The following is a 15,335-nucleotide window of genomic DNA, read 5'->3' on the forward strand; positions in this document are numbered from 1 at the left end:
GGACAGGTGGGAAGCCCGTGCTGGGAGCTCTGTGTCACACAGGGCCTCCCTGAGGGCTTTGTTTTGCTCTTGCTCTGAGAAAGTCCCTCCCTGGCCACTGGAAGGGCCTGGACTTCCCCTGCAGAGGGCACACCCAGGTCAACTGCCCCAGTAGACCACAGCAGGCGGCGGGGGGTAGATGGGAAGTGGGTGATCTGCAGCGACAGGCTCCTCTCTGGCCAGCCTCCACTTCCCCTCCTGGGATGAGAGGAGTTTGCTATGTGGTGGGAAAGAGGTGGTCGAGGAGCAGCCCAAACAGCCTGGGTGGGCTTCCCCAGCCTCTGCATCCCAGCAAGTGCCAGGTGGACGCCCGGTGCCCTCAGGTCGACTGGGAGTGGGCTTTGAGAGCCTTTGTCCCCAAATGGTCCCGTTCATGGGGGTTCCCACTCCTCCTTTAGGGGTACGGAAGGCAAAATGACCCTACCCCATCCAGAAAGTAGACATGGTCCTTATTCATTCATTTCAACAGGCCCTTGCTGAGGGCCAGCCCTGAGCTTGTCCTGCACCCTTGCTACCCTCTCAATGCACCACCCAGGGTGCAGGTGGGATCAGGTGACCAGGCCAAAGGAGCTGCAAGGAGCAGGGGGCACCCAAGGCAGAGAGGAGCCCTGGGGTCAGACCCCGCCTCCCAGGCAGGCTTGAGCTGAGCATTGAAGGGGAAAGGAAAAGAAAGGTTGAGGCGGTGTTCGTGGGGGGAGGCCTTGGGGAGAAGAGACGTGGACAAGAATGGGGGATCGGGAGGCCTGGAGCATGACGGGAATGACCCCAACAGTCCTCAGGTGACAACCGGCCGTTGGAGACCAAGAGGAGGCGTTGCTGGGACTTAAGGAGGAGAAGGTGCCATTCCCAGTGCAGTCTGGGGCCATCCTCCCACCACGCATGCGCATGCGGCCAGCAGGGGCAAAGCTGAGGCTGGGAGACAGTCTGGGGGCTCCTGCAGTGACTTCCACCAGGAAAAATGGGGCTGCCCTAGTTGTCTAAGCTGAAATGAAGTGGCTTAAAACAACACACATCTGTCATCTCGCTGCTCCTGGGGTGGGGGGTCTGGACCGGCCTAGCTGGGTCTCCTGCTGGGGCGGAGCTGTCGGCGGGCTGCGCTCTCACCCTGGCCCTTGGGAAGGAATTTGTCCTCTCCTGGCGGCCGCGGGCTGGAGCCACCCTTGGGTCCTGAAGCTGGCCTGCAGCCTCCACGTGGCCCTGTCTGTGGGCAGCACGACAGGGAAGCCACTCTTCAGGGCCCTAGGAAGAACCTAAGCCGATTGGGGGAGTGACATCACATTTAGCATGCCCCATTGGCTAGAGGCGAGTCACAGGTCCCACCCACCCTGACAGGGGAGGAGCTTGGTCAGGGCCTCAGACCACCTCCGCGTTCTGCCTAACCCAGGAGCCTCCACCTCTGGATCTGTGTACGTCCTTCAGATTCCATGGACGCCTGAAAAGAAGGTCTTATACACAAACCCACACACCAGGGGAGCCGCTGGTGGGCCCAGGCTTGGAGCTGGGGGATTAGGAGGCCGCAGGGAAGCTGCTCCAGGCTCTTCCCCAGGTATCTGTCTGTGTCCAGAAAGGCTCACCAGAGGCCCAGGACTGGCCCCACTGGGCCCTCCTCCCACCAGGTGGCCCAAGCCAGACAGACATAATTCTTCCCTCCTGGCACAGTGAGTGGTTGAGGGCGGACCTGGCCAGAAGCCAGACTCTGGGACTTCTGTCCCCCACTCCCACCTGCAGTGGTACTGGGGATTATTGAACTCAGGGGCACTCTACCAGTGAGGAACACCCCTGTCCTTTTTAATTTTTATTTTAAAATATGGTCTCACTAAATTGCTGAGGCTGGCCTTGAATTTGCTCTCATCTTCCTGCCTCAGCCTTCAGACTCAGTGGGATCGCAGGTGGGCACCACCACGCCCAGCTTCCTCCAAGGACTTTTGCTGGGGCTGGCAGGAGTGATGAGCTGGAGGGAGTCCCTGCCCGCCAGGACCACAGGTCTGGCCACCGGGAGAGTCTGTCAGCAGCAGGAGAGACCCGTGGCATAACAGAGGGCGAAGTAGAGATGGGTGGCCCAATGGCTCCTTCAAGCCCCTGGTTGCAGCCAGGCCCTCAGCCACGGGCTCCCCAACAGCACGAGCAGACCCCTTCCCCCTCGTTTTCAAACATTTTTTTTTCTTTAGATGACTTGGGCCTTCTGACCCTCACCACTGTCAAAGTGTCCGGGTGAAAGTGCTTTCATTTCCCAGTGTCCATCCCTGAGGTCTGGGCAGGGCAGAGGAGCTGGACTTCAACCCGTCTCTGTTGGCACTTCCCCAAGGGCTACAGCTGGCAAGTGACAAAGAGGGTGGCCCCCCACCCCAGCACAAGGTGGGGACACTCATTAAGAAAGTGGAGGCTGTTCCCATGCTCTTCAGCCACCGTGTTTTACAAATACCTTTAATAAGTAAGATATGCTCTACGGCTGGGCATTGTGGAACATGCCTGTAATCCCAGTGACTTGGGAGGCTGAGGCAGGAGGATCACAAGTTTGAGGCCAGCCTCAGCAACTTAATGAGGCTCTCAGCAACTTAGTGAAACCCTCTCTCAAAATAAAAACTTTGTTTGTTTGTTTGTTTTTGTTTTGGGTTTTTTGTTTGTTTGTTTGTTTTGGTACCAGAAATTGAACCCAGGGCACTTAACTCCTGAGCCACATCCCCAGCCATTTCACACAGATGGTGTGGGCACTGTTCCCTCCAGGCCCAGGACGTGGGCATCCTGTTCCATACAGGACTCTGGTCAGTATTCCCTCAGGAAGCCCAGGGCTGAGCTGATGGAGGGGCTTCTGGAAACCCCTCTTCCCTTGCTCTGGCCTTAAGGACGATGTCCTGGCTGCCCTGCACCTGGAGCCTGGCCACCACCTCCCAGCCTTCTCATGGGTTCGAGGCAGACTGCGTCCATTCTGCAGCCGAGGAGTCCGTCTCCACCACTTTATAGGAAGAAAAGAGAAGAGGCTCCGGGAATCTGGGGCTTGGAGCCCGATTCAGTTCTTTCCACCCAGAACAGCTCTGTGACCGTCAGAAACCATGCTTGTGACCACCACATTACCTGCTGGAGCTTACGCACCATCTGTGAGCCGCTGACCTCCTTCTGTGTAGGGCTGGCTGTGCTGGAGGGAGAGCCCGGCAGGGTACTGGACCTGCTCCCCATCTCCCCATGGGGATGGCCATATTCCTTCCCATTCATGTTTCTGCCAGTCTTGTGACTGGCTTGAAGTCATCCGTGACGGGAATGTTTACACCAAGAAATGGGCAGATGCTACAGCTGGCTGCTCCCTCAACCCGCCCCTGGCAAAGAGCTGCTTGGGAAACACCAGCACTGGAGGAGACCGAGAGAAAAGGGCCGGGATGTTGGAGCGGGGTTCAGTTACCTGTTACTGAGGAATAAGCCGCCTCAACACGCACGATTACTGTTTCTCCTGGTTCTGGGGGCTCCCTAGGGTGGGCTGCTGCATGACTGGTCAGGACCACTCTCGCAGCTGTGCACACGGCCCAGAGGATGGTCTGACTTCCACACAGATGGCCTCCGGGTTCCAAGAGAGCGTGAAGCTTCCGGGCCTCTGAAGACACTGGTGCAGCCGCATTTCTGCCATGTTCCCCTGGTCCAGCAAGTCCCAAGACCTGTCCAGATTCAGTTGGGAGGGGATACAGACTGTGAGTGGTGAGAGGTCCCCTGGGGGCCACGGATACAGCAGTCCCTCACAGGAGATGAGGAAGGCTCAGCCGGGATTCACTGTGTGTGGAAACGAACCTGTGGGCGGGGCCATGTGGAAGGGCATTGCCAGCCCCGGCCTACAGATGAGGAAGACAGGGGACGTTTAGGACAATTGCTCAAGAGACCCCTCCTCCTCACGTCTCCTGCCAGCGGGAGATGACACTTGATCCTGGGTATGGGGGCACCTCTCCCCTCGGTCGATGTGGTGTGCCAGGGTCACAGGGAGGTTTTACAGTCTGGGGCATCTCTGCCAGGAGTTCACAGTCTGGGCAAGAGGCTCGAGTGGACATTTGTCATGTTCTGCTGCCCAGGAACACCCCTGTCTTCTGTGCAGTTGATGGTAGCTGGACGGTCAGCTTCCTGACCCAGAGGCGGCATGCGGGGGGAGAGCGGGCACTTGTGCAGTCCTGGCACGGGCATTGCTTTTGGAAGCATGGCATGAGCCCCGTTTCCCAGGCTTGCTACAATTTCATGACCCCCAATAGCTTGTTAATAAACTCCTTGTTTGGTTTAATCAGCGAGAAAACAAAAAGAAACAAACAAAAAAGACTCTTGCTCAAGGCCCCACAGCTCTGGGAGGCTGCTGGTGGTCTGCGAGGCCGAGGACGGGGGTTCCTGTTCTAGGCGCCCCTAGCCAAGGCTGCTGTGGTCAGGGACGCTGGGTCTCTGAAGGGCGTGACTATCAGCTGGAGGGAAGGGCTCCTGATACATGAGAAGAGGAAACTCTCGCTGAAGACAGGGAGAGCGAGGCCTGCTGGCCAGCGTCACTCCCTGGCCTGTCCTCCTCTTGTTCGTCTGGTCCCAGCTCTTGTCTGCCCCCATATTGGGGTGAGGGACTCCAGTGAGGCCGACTTGGCCCAGACATCAGCCTGGGATGGAGGTTTCTGGCAGTGTGGGGCCCTCTAGAAGCCTGAGGCAGAAATAGCCTGGCTCAGTCATCCACACCCTGGGGCCCTGACCCCAACCATCAGGCCTTGGCTGACCTGGGTGCACTGTGCTCTGTGAAGGCCGCTCGTCTCACCTGGGTCCATTTCTCTATCTCCAAACGAGGAAGACAAACTTACAGGTCTCTGAGAGCCACCCCATCTCCATGGCAGTGCCCTAGAGAGAGCCCAGAGACCCCATGCCCACCCACACGTGGCCAAGTCTTGGTTTCTGGAGTGTCTCAGGGCTTTGTCCCTGACCCTGGATAATCCTTCTCCTTTGCAAAAGTGTGGTCACAAGTGATGCAAGGGCTGTCCTTGGCTCCTGCCCTGCTGGCTCTGGAAGGGGAGGGCGGACGGGGCCTGATTTGTGGGGGAGAAGGCACGTAAACACTCATTACAACCCCAGAGTGAGTGTACAGGGAGTTTGAACCTTTTACAACAGCCATTTGGCCACTTGCATCAGGAACACATTTGTGTCTTTGGAGCCGACACCCCGCTCCTGGGACGCTGACTGGAAAGGGGGAGGACAAGGGGCTTCCAGCAGATGGAATGACCTAAGTCCCCAGCCACAGAGAACCTGTCGGTTAGACCATGTCACAGAGACTTACTAAAATACTTCACAGCCACCCAAGATCCACGTTACAAAGGATCTCAGAAAATGCTTTTTGAAATAACATTAGCCAAAAAATGCAGAGCAGAGGGGACATGTTTTGAATTCCATCTAGGAAAACAGAAAAAGAGAATTCACAGAGAAGAAACTCACCAACATGATCACATGTGGGTATTCTATGGTTTTATGGGTGAAAAGTATCCTCTTCCCACCAATCTTTTAAGCCCAGCACAACAGGACTCTCCTCCGTGAAGGCTTCCACAATCCCCGGCAGAAGGACTCGCACTTCTCACACCTGCTGTGCCCCTCTCCCGGCCTCTGCCATCTGAGCTTGGTCGTGTCCGTCTTCATGCAGAATGGCCTTCTCAGGGCAGTGGCTGTGTAGCACCTGGCCCCAGGCCTGTCCACACTGTGAAGCCCACAGCTCTCCATGGGCTGAGGCTGCCTCCACCTGGGCTTTCTTCCGGGCTTCCAGTGACCCCTTTCAAATGGTGGCTCTGCATTTCTTCATGGTAACTAGGCACATGGATGGGGAAATACCCAATGACAGAAGGCACTCTCTCTTTGCCCCGGAAATTCAGCGGGGCTCCTTATTGGCCAATTTTCTCCTGGTTACGATTCAAGTGATTCAGCTTTATCATGTCTAATAATGTTTCTCTGGATGTTGGACAGTACAACAGAACATTGTTGGGAGTCTGGATTTTGCTGTCTTCCTTTAAAGTCCACTGAGTTTTGCTTGGGCATGCAGCTAAGCTATTGCCACATTAGTCTTGTCCTGTTGAGTCTTGTTTTGGACACGGTCCAGGGCGGCCCTTACTCTGAGGCTGTGGAGTTCTACACCTAGAGTGGGCCCGTCCCAAGGACTGAGGTCAGAGTGGTGATCACAGGCGAACCGACAGCTGAAGGGCATTGGGGATCTGGGGGTTGGTGATAGGAATTCTACTCCTGTCCTCTGTGTTCTGGGGATGGGCCCCAGGGCCTTGCACATGCTAGGCAAGCACTCTACCACGAGCTGCCTCCCCAGTGAGGGTGGCTTTCCTGAGGGCCCAGCTGAGGCCGATGTGTTCACTGCTGGCCAGACTCCACACGGGAGGCCACGGGAGCCTGTGATCAGCTCGCAGCCCCCCAGAGCTCTTCCCTGACAGGCTGCAGTCTCTCCCGGCACACATCGCAGCTACCTCCGTGCCCCTGGGCTTCCGTCTGTTTTCTCTGCACCTCGAGACACTGCTCTCTGGCCTCTACTCCCTGTGCTGTGATTCAGAGACTGGAGACGGCCTCCAGGGAGAAAGCTGGAGCGGAGCGGAGGCTTCCCTCAGCGTCTTTCCCTAAGGTCACAGCCACGACGTGATCCTGAAAACCACCCGCTTCCGTGGTTCAGCTGCGGGAAGGTTGAGTCTGGTAAGTGTCACCCTCTACGGCAGAAACCAGGGCCCTGGCAGAACGTTCAGTCGGGGCTTTGCCCCGCCAGCCCACAGCAGCTGATGCTCCCCTGCAGGCCACCCCCAGAAGCCCTCTGCTCAGAAGCCGTCAGGTCCCTGCTCAGCCCTGGTTTCTGGAACGGGACAGCTCCCAGCTCTTACCCTCAACCTCGGCTTATTCTCCCAGAAGCCTTCCTGCCCCGAGGCTGGGCTTGAGCACTGGTGCTCCTGCCTCTCCCTGGGCACCCTTGTAGGCCACCTGTGTGACTCCCACGTAGGCTGCGGGGCTCATGGGGCAGCCCCACCCTGCCTGCTGCATGCTGCCCCTTCGCTTCAGGCCTGGGACGCTTTCATGAACACGAGTCAAGAATGAAGTAGCACACGTACACACACCTGTGCCTGTGCATGCACGCACTGGCATGAGTGTGAGCACGCACACACACACACACACACACACACATACTCCACACGGTTCACTAGGCTGCAGATGGTGCCCAAGTGCTCAGCAGAGCCTCCCGGCTCTGGTGTTCTTGGGCCAATAGCCCAGAATCCCTGTCTCAGACACAGCCCTGAGGGGAGGGCACCAAATCTGAGGGGTGTTGTGCCCTCAGATCCCCTCGCTCTCCCGCCCTGAGCTTTGGCCCCGAGTCCTGCCGGCTGCTGGGGAGGCCAGGTGGAGCCTGCTCACAGGACAGCTGTGGACACAGCCTTATCTCCAGAGCAAAGACCCTGGCGCTGAGGCCAGCACAGAGAGGCTGTGTGTTTGCAGTCTGGTCTTCCTGGAAATCAGAGGCTCCTTCCAGGAAGCACTGTGGCTCTGAGCCTGCTGCCCTGGTGGAAGCCATGTCTTGTGATGGGAGCGGGTGGTGCCAGGACAGGTCGAAGGTCCCAGTTTGGGGTGGCCTGAAGTCGCGCTGCCTTCCCTCTCACCAGAAGCTCTACTTTGTAAAGCTGCCCCCGCCCCCACCATCAGCACCAATTGGGCCAATTCCTTACCTCACTGGCTCTTGGAGAGCCCCTCTCCCTTCCCCACCCTCTGGATTTCTGTCCCCCTTTGCTGTCTCTTACCCATTTTCTAGTCATAGCCAGAGCTGGCCCAGAGCTGGCCTGGAACTGCTCTGCTCCAAGCCCTCAGCCACCCGCCTTCCCTACAACCCGTTCCAGACACGTCTGGCTCCCAGGGAGGAGTGCAGATAGATGGCAGGCTGCACCCCGGCTTCCTCCGGGCGATCCTGCAGGTGTTTCAGGAAGTGGACCTGTGCCGAGGGGTGGCCAGGCGCCCTGCTCCTGTGGAGGAGGCCCTGGAGGGGGAGGAGGAGTGGCTCTGTCACAGCCTCTCTCTCTAGCTCTCCAGGGGTCCTGGTCCCAGCACAGCCTGTCCCTCCCCCCCCCCCCCCCCCCGGAGTCACCCTCTGCACCTGGACTCCTCCCTTCTGGCTCCTTCCACTCCAGATATTTCTATTGCCCAACTCCACCACCTCTCAGAGAGTCCTGGGGCAGCGCAGGGACTTGTGTCCTTTATGGCTACCTCCGCCCTCCCCTTCCTGGCTCCAGGAAGCTCTTACTGTGAAGCAGGAAGGCAGGCTGTTTTCCATGACCCAGGCCTGTTGTGGGGGAGGACTCCTCTCTTTCAGGACTGTGTGATGGAGGCCAGGCAGATGGGCGTTTGCTTCTGCCCTGAGTGATTCCCCAGGAGCGGCCACAGGGAGGGGGAGTCCCACATCCATCAGCAGGTATGGGGCAGTCCTGGGCAGTTCCTGTCCCCTGTTCCTGACGTGTGACCTTGGCTGTACTTCTGCCCGTTTCTCAGGGTTCCTAAAAATTTTTAGAGCTGCTTTCTGCCTAGGTTAGCCAGAGTTTTCTGTTGCTTGCAACCAAGAACCTTGACCCACATAAGTGGAGGGATAAATCAGCTGCACCCCCAGCACCCAGTGCAATGCACAGAGCAGGGTGAAGGCCAGGGAGATCGGCTCAGTCCCTTCCTCTTTTCCCTTGGAATGCATTCCTCTGGCTCCAGGCTGCTCCACCCACCTGATGGCAAATTCCCTTGTGATAAGAACAGCTAAAAATGCCCCAAGATGTAGGCATAGCAGAGAAGGGTCCATTCTTTCAGGGAGATGCTCTAGCACAGTCAGCAAAGTTAGCGCCAAGCTTCTGGCACGCCAGTCAGGCTCACCCAGCTCTAGCTTTTGCATGCGCCATGCACATGTGGGCACATACATGTGACCCTATGCACAGATACACGTGTGCATGGTCACTCATGCACCTGCCACTGCTGCTCCTCAAACACACAGGCCTTGGTGGCCACAGGCGCCTCTGTCCTGCACAGTGCAAGCCTCTGACAGCACCGATGGCCGGGGCGCTGCCAGGCTGTCCGAGATGGAGCATCCCAGTCATAGGGCCACCTTCAGTTGGATCACACCAGTGTCATGTTGTGCCTTTTGTAGCTCAGAGGTGTTTCTCAAGGACCTGGGAGCTATTCTCAAGAACGTAACTGTTGGGCTGGGGATGTGGCTCAAGCGGTAGCGCGCTCGCCTGGCATGCGTGCGGCCCGGGTTCGATCCTCAGCACCACATACCAACAAAGATGTTGTGTCTGCTGAGAACTAAAAAATAAATATTAAAAATTCTCTCTCTCTCTCTCTCTCTCTCTCTCTTAAAAAAAAAAAGAACGTAACTGTCCATAGAATAAGACCTCGGTCTCCAGACGTGGGAGGACAGAATCTGATAATTCTGTGAAGCAGGGAGGCAGGCTGCCAACCAACCAACACAGCTGGCCTGGTCTCCTAGGCATGGGACAACTCCGAGTACTTCCTACTTCTCCGACCCTGAGTCCCTGTGTGCCCTTGCTTGCTTTTACTTAGGTGGCTTTAAAAAGGGCTAATTCTGGAGGCCACACACCTGGGCTGTGAACTGTGCATCTCCCCCTACCGCTTCAGGGAGACACACCTGGGATGCGTTAAGGTGGTAATGGTTGCCTGGGTTGTTTTCCAGGGACCTAATGTCCATTTTTATCAAAACCACCAACTCTTCACTTGGGCTTGTGCGGGTGTTTGAGGGGTGATGTTTTGATGCTAGGAGGTCAAAATCTCCACCTCGAGATCATGCTAATCTGACATTTCCTGAGCACAGGTCCCGTAAGGAGTTGGATTACACACAGAGACCACTGGTGACTTCGCCTGCAGCACCTTCCCCCCGGCCCCCGTCAGACCACCCACTTCTTTATCTTATACGTATCCCCAAACCCCATCCTGGGGGAAGTAGATTGGGACTTGGGTCTCTGCTCTATGGTTGGCCTCCTTCTTGCTTCGGTGATTGGCACGTTGTGTAGCAGGAGGAGTGGGCCTGGCGGGTAACCTCACCAGCTGGGTCTCTCGCTGATTTTCCTCTTTACTAGCAACATTCATTCTGGTCAGCTGTAAGGTGCTGTCTGCCAGGTGTTCCCACTGTGAAGTTGATTTTTTTTCTTAATATTTTTAGCTGTAGATGGACACAATATCTTTATTTATTTTTTTATGTGGTGCTGAGAACTGAACCCAGTGCTTCACATATGCTAGGTAAGTGCTCCACCACCGAGCCACAGCCCAGCCCTGCAGTTGCTCTTTTTTACTTTGTGATTTATAAATGTTTAGCAGGGAGTACTTTGAAATTACGAAAACTCCTCATCAAAATTTCATGTACTAATGTGTGTCAATATGGAGCTGTGGTAGTCTGTTTTGTTCAGTGAGTGACATGTGACAATCATTTATTTGTTTTGAGGCTCCAACTGTCCTAGCCTTAGCCTCTCATTTGAATGCTTGTGTCCCCACAAAATTTATATGCTGAAATCTTAACCTTCAGGGGATGCTATTAGGAGGCGAGGCTTTTGGGGGTGATTGGGTCATGAAGGCGGAGCTCTCATGAGTGGGATCAAGGGCCTGCAAGAGGAGGCCAGAGAGCTGGCCTTTCCATCCCGTCAGCACACAGCAAGAAGCTGCAGTCCACAATTCAAAAGGGGCCCTTCACCAGGCCTGAGGGCGTCAGCTCCTGAGGAGGTAGGAATCAGCTTCCCTTGTTACAGACCATTTTGTTTTGTCTGTTCCTTTACTCTGTTGTGGTGCTGGGGGTTGGACCAGGGCCTCATGTATGCTAGGTGACAGCTCTGCACTCAGCCACACCCCAGCACATGGTCAGAGCCCCTTCAAGCCCGATCTTAGTCCCCTGACAGGCTCCCATTGCTCCTTGAGCCTGTCCTTGCTTCCTGGCTTCAAAACATGCTCCTGACCCCTGAGTACTGTCCCGGGCCTGACCTGGAATCAGCCAAGTGAGCCCGGGAATCCAACAGTATGGCTAGAAGTGTCCTCAACAGTGTGCTACCCCGCCCTGAGCCCCCGTGGGCCATGCCATATCTGCCCCCACACGGCACCCCATCTCAGCTGCTGCTCAGAGTGCTGCTCCCCCAAAACTGCTTCACGTGTTCAGACTCTGGCAGCTGGTGCCGGGCTCCTGCCACCCAGCTGGGCTCCCTTCCACACGCTCGGCACCCCTCCCCCACACTCAGCTTCCATGCCACGTGGTGTTCCCCCAGGACATACACCCTTCACCCTGTTGGATCTGACGCCATGCCAGCTTGTCCTGCCTCACTTCTCAGGCTCTGACACCAGTACCAGTCTGTCCCCTGTCCCCTGCATGATCCCCCTTCCCCTCCTTTTGGTTGGCCGCCCAAGCTCCTGGGTGGGAGGCCTCCTGGATGTCCTCTCTCCTCTGCCGTGCTCCAACACCCCACTCTAGGCTGCTGTGTCCCCCAACCAGGATGGAGAGGGAAGGAGAGCACATGCAGGAGCTGGACAAGGTGAGCCCACACCAGCCAAAGGCCGTGGAACCTAGGGGCAATGCCTCACCTAAAAGTTTTGGATGGGATTTTGGGGGAGGGAAAGAAATGGCGTCATTCTTAGTCAAAGCTGGAGGCTGGTGCGCGAAGCTCTACCAGCAGGCTGGGTGGCCGGCTGAGCGCTCGGGTGGGCGCAGATATCTTCTACCTAGCACTGGCTTTCAAACCTCAGAAACCAGAGCTCAGGAGCGGGACAGAACTGGCCTGCCACCCAGCTGGAAGGCACCATCCAGGCAGCCCAGCCCCCTAGACTCCGGGTGACTCCCACCCTCCTAGCAAGGCACTTAATTCCCCTGAGCTCTGGGGTCTCACCCAATGCCACGCCCCTGTCCCATCATGCCATCACATGTCATTGCCACGCCCCTGTCCCATCATGCCATCACATGCCATTGCCACGCCCCTGTCCCATCATGCCATCACATGCCATTGCCACGCCCCTGTCCCATCATGCCATCACATGCCATTGCCACGCCCCTGTCCCATCATACCATCGCACACTGCCCTTGCGCAGCAGGGGAGTCTCTGCAGACTTCCATTTGGATGGAGTGGTTTCCACCCATGACTGTTCTTCCTTCTGCTTCCTGTCACCACCAGGGCCTGCGGGGTGATGGAGGCAGGGTTGGGGACAGTAGTCATGGGAACCGAGGAGGACAGCAGAGCTAGAGTCTCAGGCTGGAGTCCAAAGACAACCTGGCCCTGTACAGGGGCAGCCCCTGACCTTCTGACTAATGCTGTTTGTGGTTCTTTTCTCCCGCCAAGGGTGCTTAGTGGTGGAGAGCCCGGACTGCCAGGGTAGGGACTGGGGCTGTGGACTTCTGAGGTCCTATTGAGGGTGGTCTTCCTGTTGAGGGCCTGTCTCTGGCTCACACTCTGGTCCTGCAGCTGGGCCTTGCTTAGAGCGGAGCCCCCAGCCCTTGCTGCCCAGAGCAAGGAGAGGGAATGGGGCAGGAGGTCTCTGTGCCAGCGACATGTGACTCCTGTAAACTTCAGAGGCCTGGAATCATCTGGAAGCCAGAGCTGGAAGTCGGGGAAAGGTCACAGTGTCTGCCAGCTGTGGGACTGGGCGCCAAGGCCAGCAAGAACAAAGCAGTGGCTGGCCAGCTGAGCCAGACACCACCCAGGAAGGCCGCACATACCTACAGCCAGGCCTGGCCAGCCCGGTCTCCCCAGCACTCAGGTCCACCACAGCGCTCCCTGCTTCTGCCTGACTGGGACTTCTCCAGGTCCCAGCCCTGGGGTTCCTAACAGGGGTGTTTCTAGAGCTGCTGCTGGGTACAGAGAGCCAGAGCGGAGGACCTGGGTGGACAGGGAGTCTGGCCCTCCACACTGGGCTGACGTTCTCCGAGAGGCAGAGGCAGAAAGAAGAGATGCAGATGGCCTTTTCCTCCCCCGGCCTGTGCAAGTCAGGCTGCAGCCAGGGGCCTTGGCAGTGTGTCCAGAGGGCATCTGCCAAAGGGGAATAGATCACTTGGCTCGCCTGTCCAGGCATGTGCCCTTTTGTTCCACCTCAGCTGAGGTGCCCCGACCTCCTGACTGCTGTTGAGGCCCAGCCTCGGGCCCTCCCTGTGGGGCACTTAGACCTGTTTCTAGACTTGCCAAGCACATGCTTACATGGGGTCCTGAGAAACGCTTCCCAGCCCCGGTACCTAGGAGAGAATGGAAAACCTCGGCCCTGTACTCCGGCTGAGCCCACCTGCCTGGGATAGATGGGAGGCACAGGCAGAGTAGGGAGGCAGGAGTGGGGAAGCAGGAGGGGGGCCTGGAGGGAGCACAGGGTGGGGCCTGGCCCCCCACTAGCCAAGCATGGAGTGAGAGCACAGCCAGGGAAAGAGAAGGGAGAGAGCCAGAGGGAGGGCAGCTGGCCTGGTGGGCTGCTGGTCAGAAGTCCAGAAGTAGGCAAGGGCAGAATTGTGACAGTGGGGACTGGAAGAGGCTGAATCTTAGAGAAAGGATAGCGTCAACTTTGGACGCAGGTGGGCTGGAGCGAGTGATCAGTGGGAGGGAGACAATCGTGTTCAGGTGAGTAGATCAAGCTTTCTAAACAGCTGAATTGAGGTATAATTATGTACAACAAACTGCTCCTACCTAAGGTAGGCAATTTGGTAAGTTTTGGTGAGCTTCATCTACACCAGAAACTAGAGTCATGACCATCTCCCTGGCTCCCCAGGGACTCCCGGTGCCCCTTTATAACCTCCCTCCTGCCCTGGCAACCACTGATCTCTGTCACTGGAGATGGCTGGGTGTTTTCCAGGGATTTACGTGAGATGCTGTTCAATACAGACCTAGGTTCAGAGGTATGCTGGCCTCTTGAGCTCAGCATACTTATTTTGAGGTCCATCCTGTGGTTTTTGTGGTGTCCAACGTTCCTTCCTGGACTGCTGAGTCCACCCCCTTCTCCAGCTCCCCAGGGGCCTCTGAAAGCCAAAAGCCCACAGCCGTGATGAAAACCAACGGCCAAAGCGGGCAGGGGGCGGAGTGTCCTGAAAGCCTCACCCCAGAGCTGTTGAAACTTGATCTGTCGCCTGGGTCTCTGCTCCCCGGCTGGTAAGGCTGCCTTTGTTTAACGGACTGGGGATCACCCTGTAGTCTCCAAGGGATCTGTCGACTGTTTGGCAGAAATGGTGCCCACCTCTGTGGCTGCCTGAGGAGGTTTGACAGCTGGAGCAGGAACTAGGCTAGCCCAGGGGCTGAAAGAAAAAACTAGGCAACGAGAGGTGCACAGGTTCTTTGAGAGGCCCCACCACACCCTGGGAACCCTGAAGGCCATGCAGTCATAGGGCTCTGACGGTGCTCAGCAAAGGCGTGTGAGGTGGCCCTAAGATCCCCCTCTGTGTACCCTGAGGCTCTGAGCAGGGAGGAAGTGGAGCCTAAGGCAGAGTGTTTCACTGGCCTGTTCAAAGTGTGGCAGCCCCCCAGGGCCCCCTCCCACACTGGGGGACTTGAGTGTTTATAGATGTCTGTGCAATCATTAGCCACCACCAAGCTAACTGAGCAAGACTTTGGGATCCAGTATACATGGAATATAAATTCGTTCAGAAAAGTCACTTGTGAACAGCAATACAGACCTAGAAAAGGGAAGAATTCTGATTTCCAGAGTAGCCATAGCCATTCCACATTATTCAGAATGTCCAGTTTTCAACTGAAAATTACAAGACATTCAAAGAAATGAGAAAGTATGGCCCACGTACAGGTTGGGAAAATGCCAGACATGGGCTACTGGACAGACATTTAAGTATTTAAAAGAACTCAATGAAAACGTTTTGTCCCTAAAGAACTGGAAATGTGAGAAACATATCTCAGCCTGCCCAGAGCCTCTGGCCCTCCTCTTCCTCATCCCAGGCACTGGAAGCTGCTAGATGCGGCAGCCAGATTGGAGTCAGGCATAGGGGACCACCAGGAGTCCCCTCAACCACCCAGTCCCACCCAGAGGGAGCTGGGCAAAGCTGCCAGTCGGCTGGGCCTCTGAGGAAGCGGCTACTTCAGACAGAGGGCGGCCCTGATAGAAGTCTTGGCCTGGGGACCTGCTGCTGGAGGATGGACTTCAAAAGAATAAAGTGGAAGAAGGGTCAGGTGGGAGTGGGTGGAATCCAGGAGAGGCCCTCTGTCTTCACACAGCCCCTACCATGCAGGCTGTGTGGGACAGTGTGAGAAGCTGGCTGTGCCTGTGGGGGTGTGCGAGTCACCAAGCCCCTAAGCCCTAGGCTCTCGGAAGTGTAGCAAAGACCCTGCCCAGCT

At 56.7% G+C, this 15,335-nt stretch overlaps 1 long non-coding RNA gene across 1 annotated transcript; it reads right to left on the minus strand.

Moving 5' to 3' along the window:
- Positions 1 to 2,839: 2,839 nt before the first annotated feature.
- Positions 2,840 to 12,992, minus strand: LOC308633092. Its single transcript, XR_014018697.1, has 5 exons — positions 12,737 to 12,992; positions 12,089 to 12,197; positions 5,467 to 5,829; positions 3,468 to 3,854; positions 2,840 to 3,350 (listed from the first exon to the last, which is right to left on the minus strand). It is a non-coding gene; the product is annotated as an uncharacterized lncRNA (long non-coding RNA).
- Between the last annotated feature and the right edge of the window lie 2,343 nt (positions 12,993 to 15,335).

The sequence above is a fragment of the Spermophilus citellus genome (assembly GCF_964194105.1).
Source record: "Spermophilus citellus genome assembly, chromosome: 13".
NCBI classification, from domain to species: domain Eukaryota; kingdom Metazoa; phylum Chordata; class Mammalia; order Rodentia; family Sciuridae; genus Spermophilus; species Spermophilus citellus.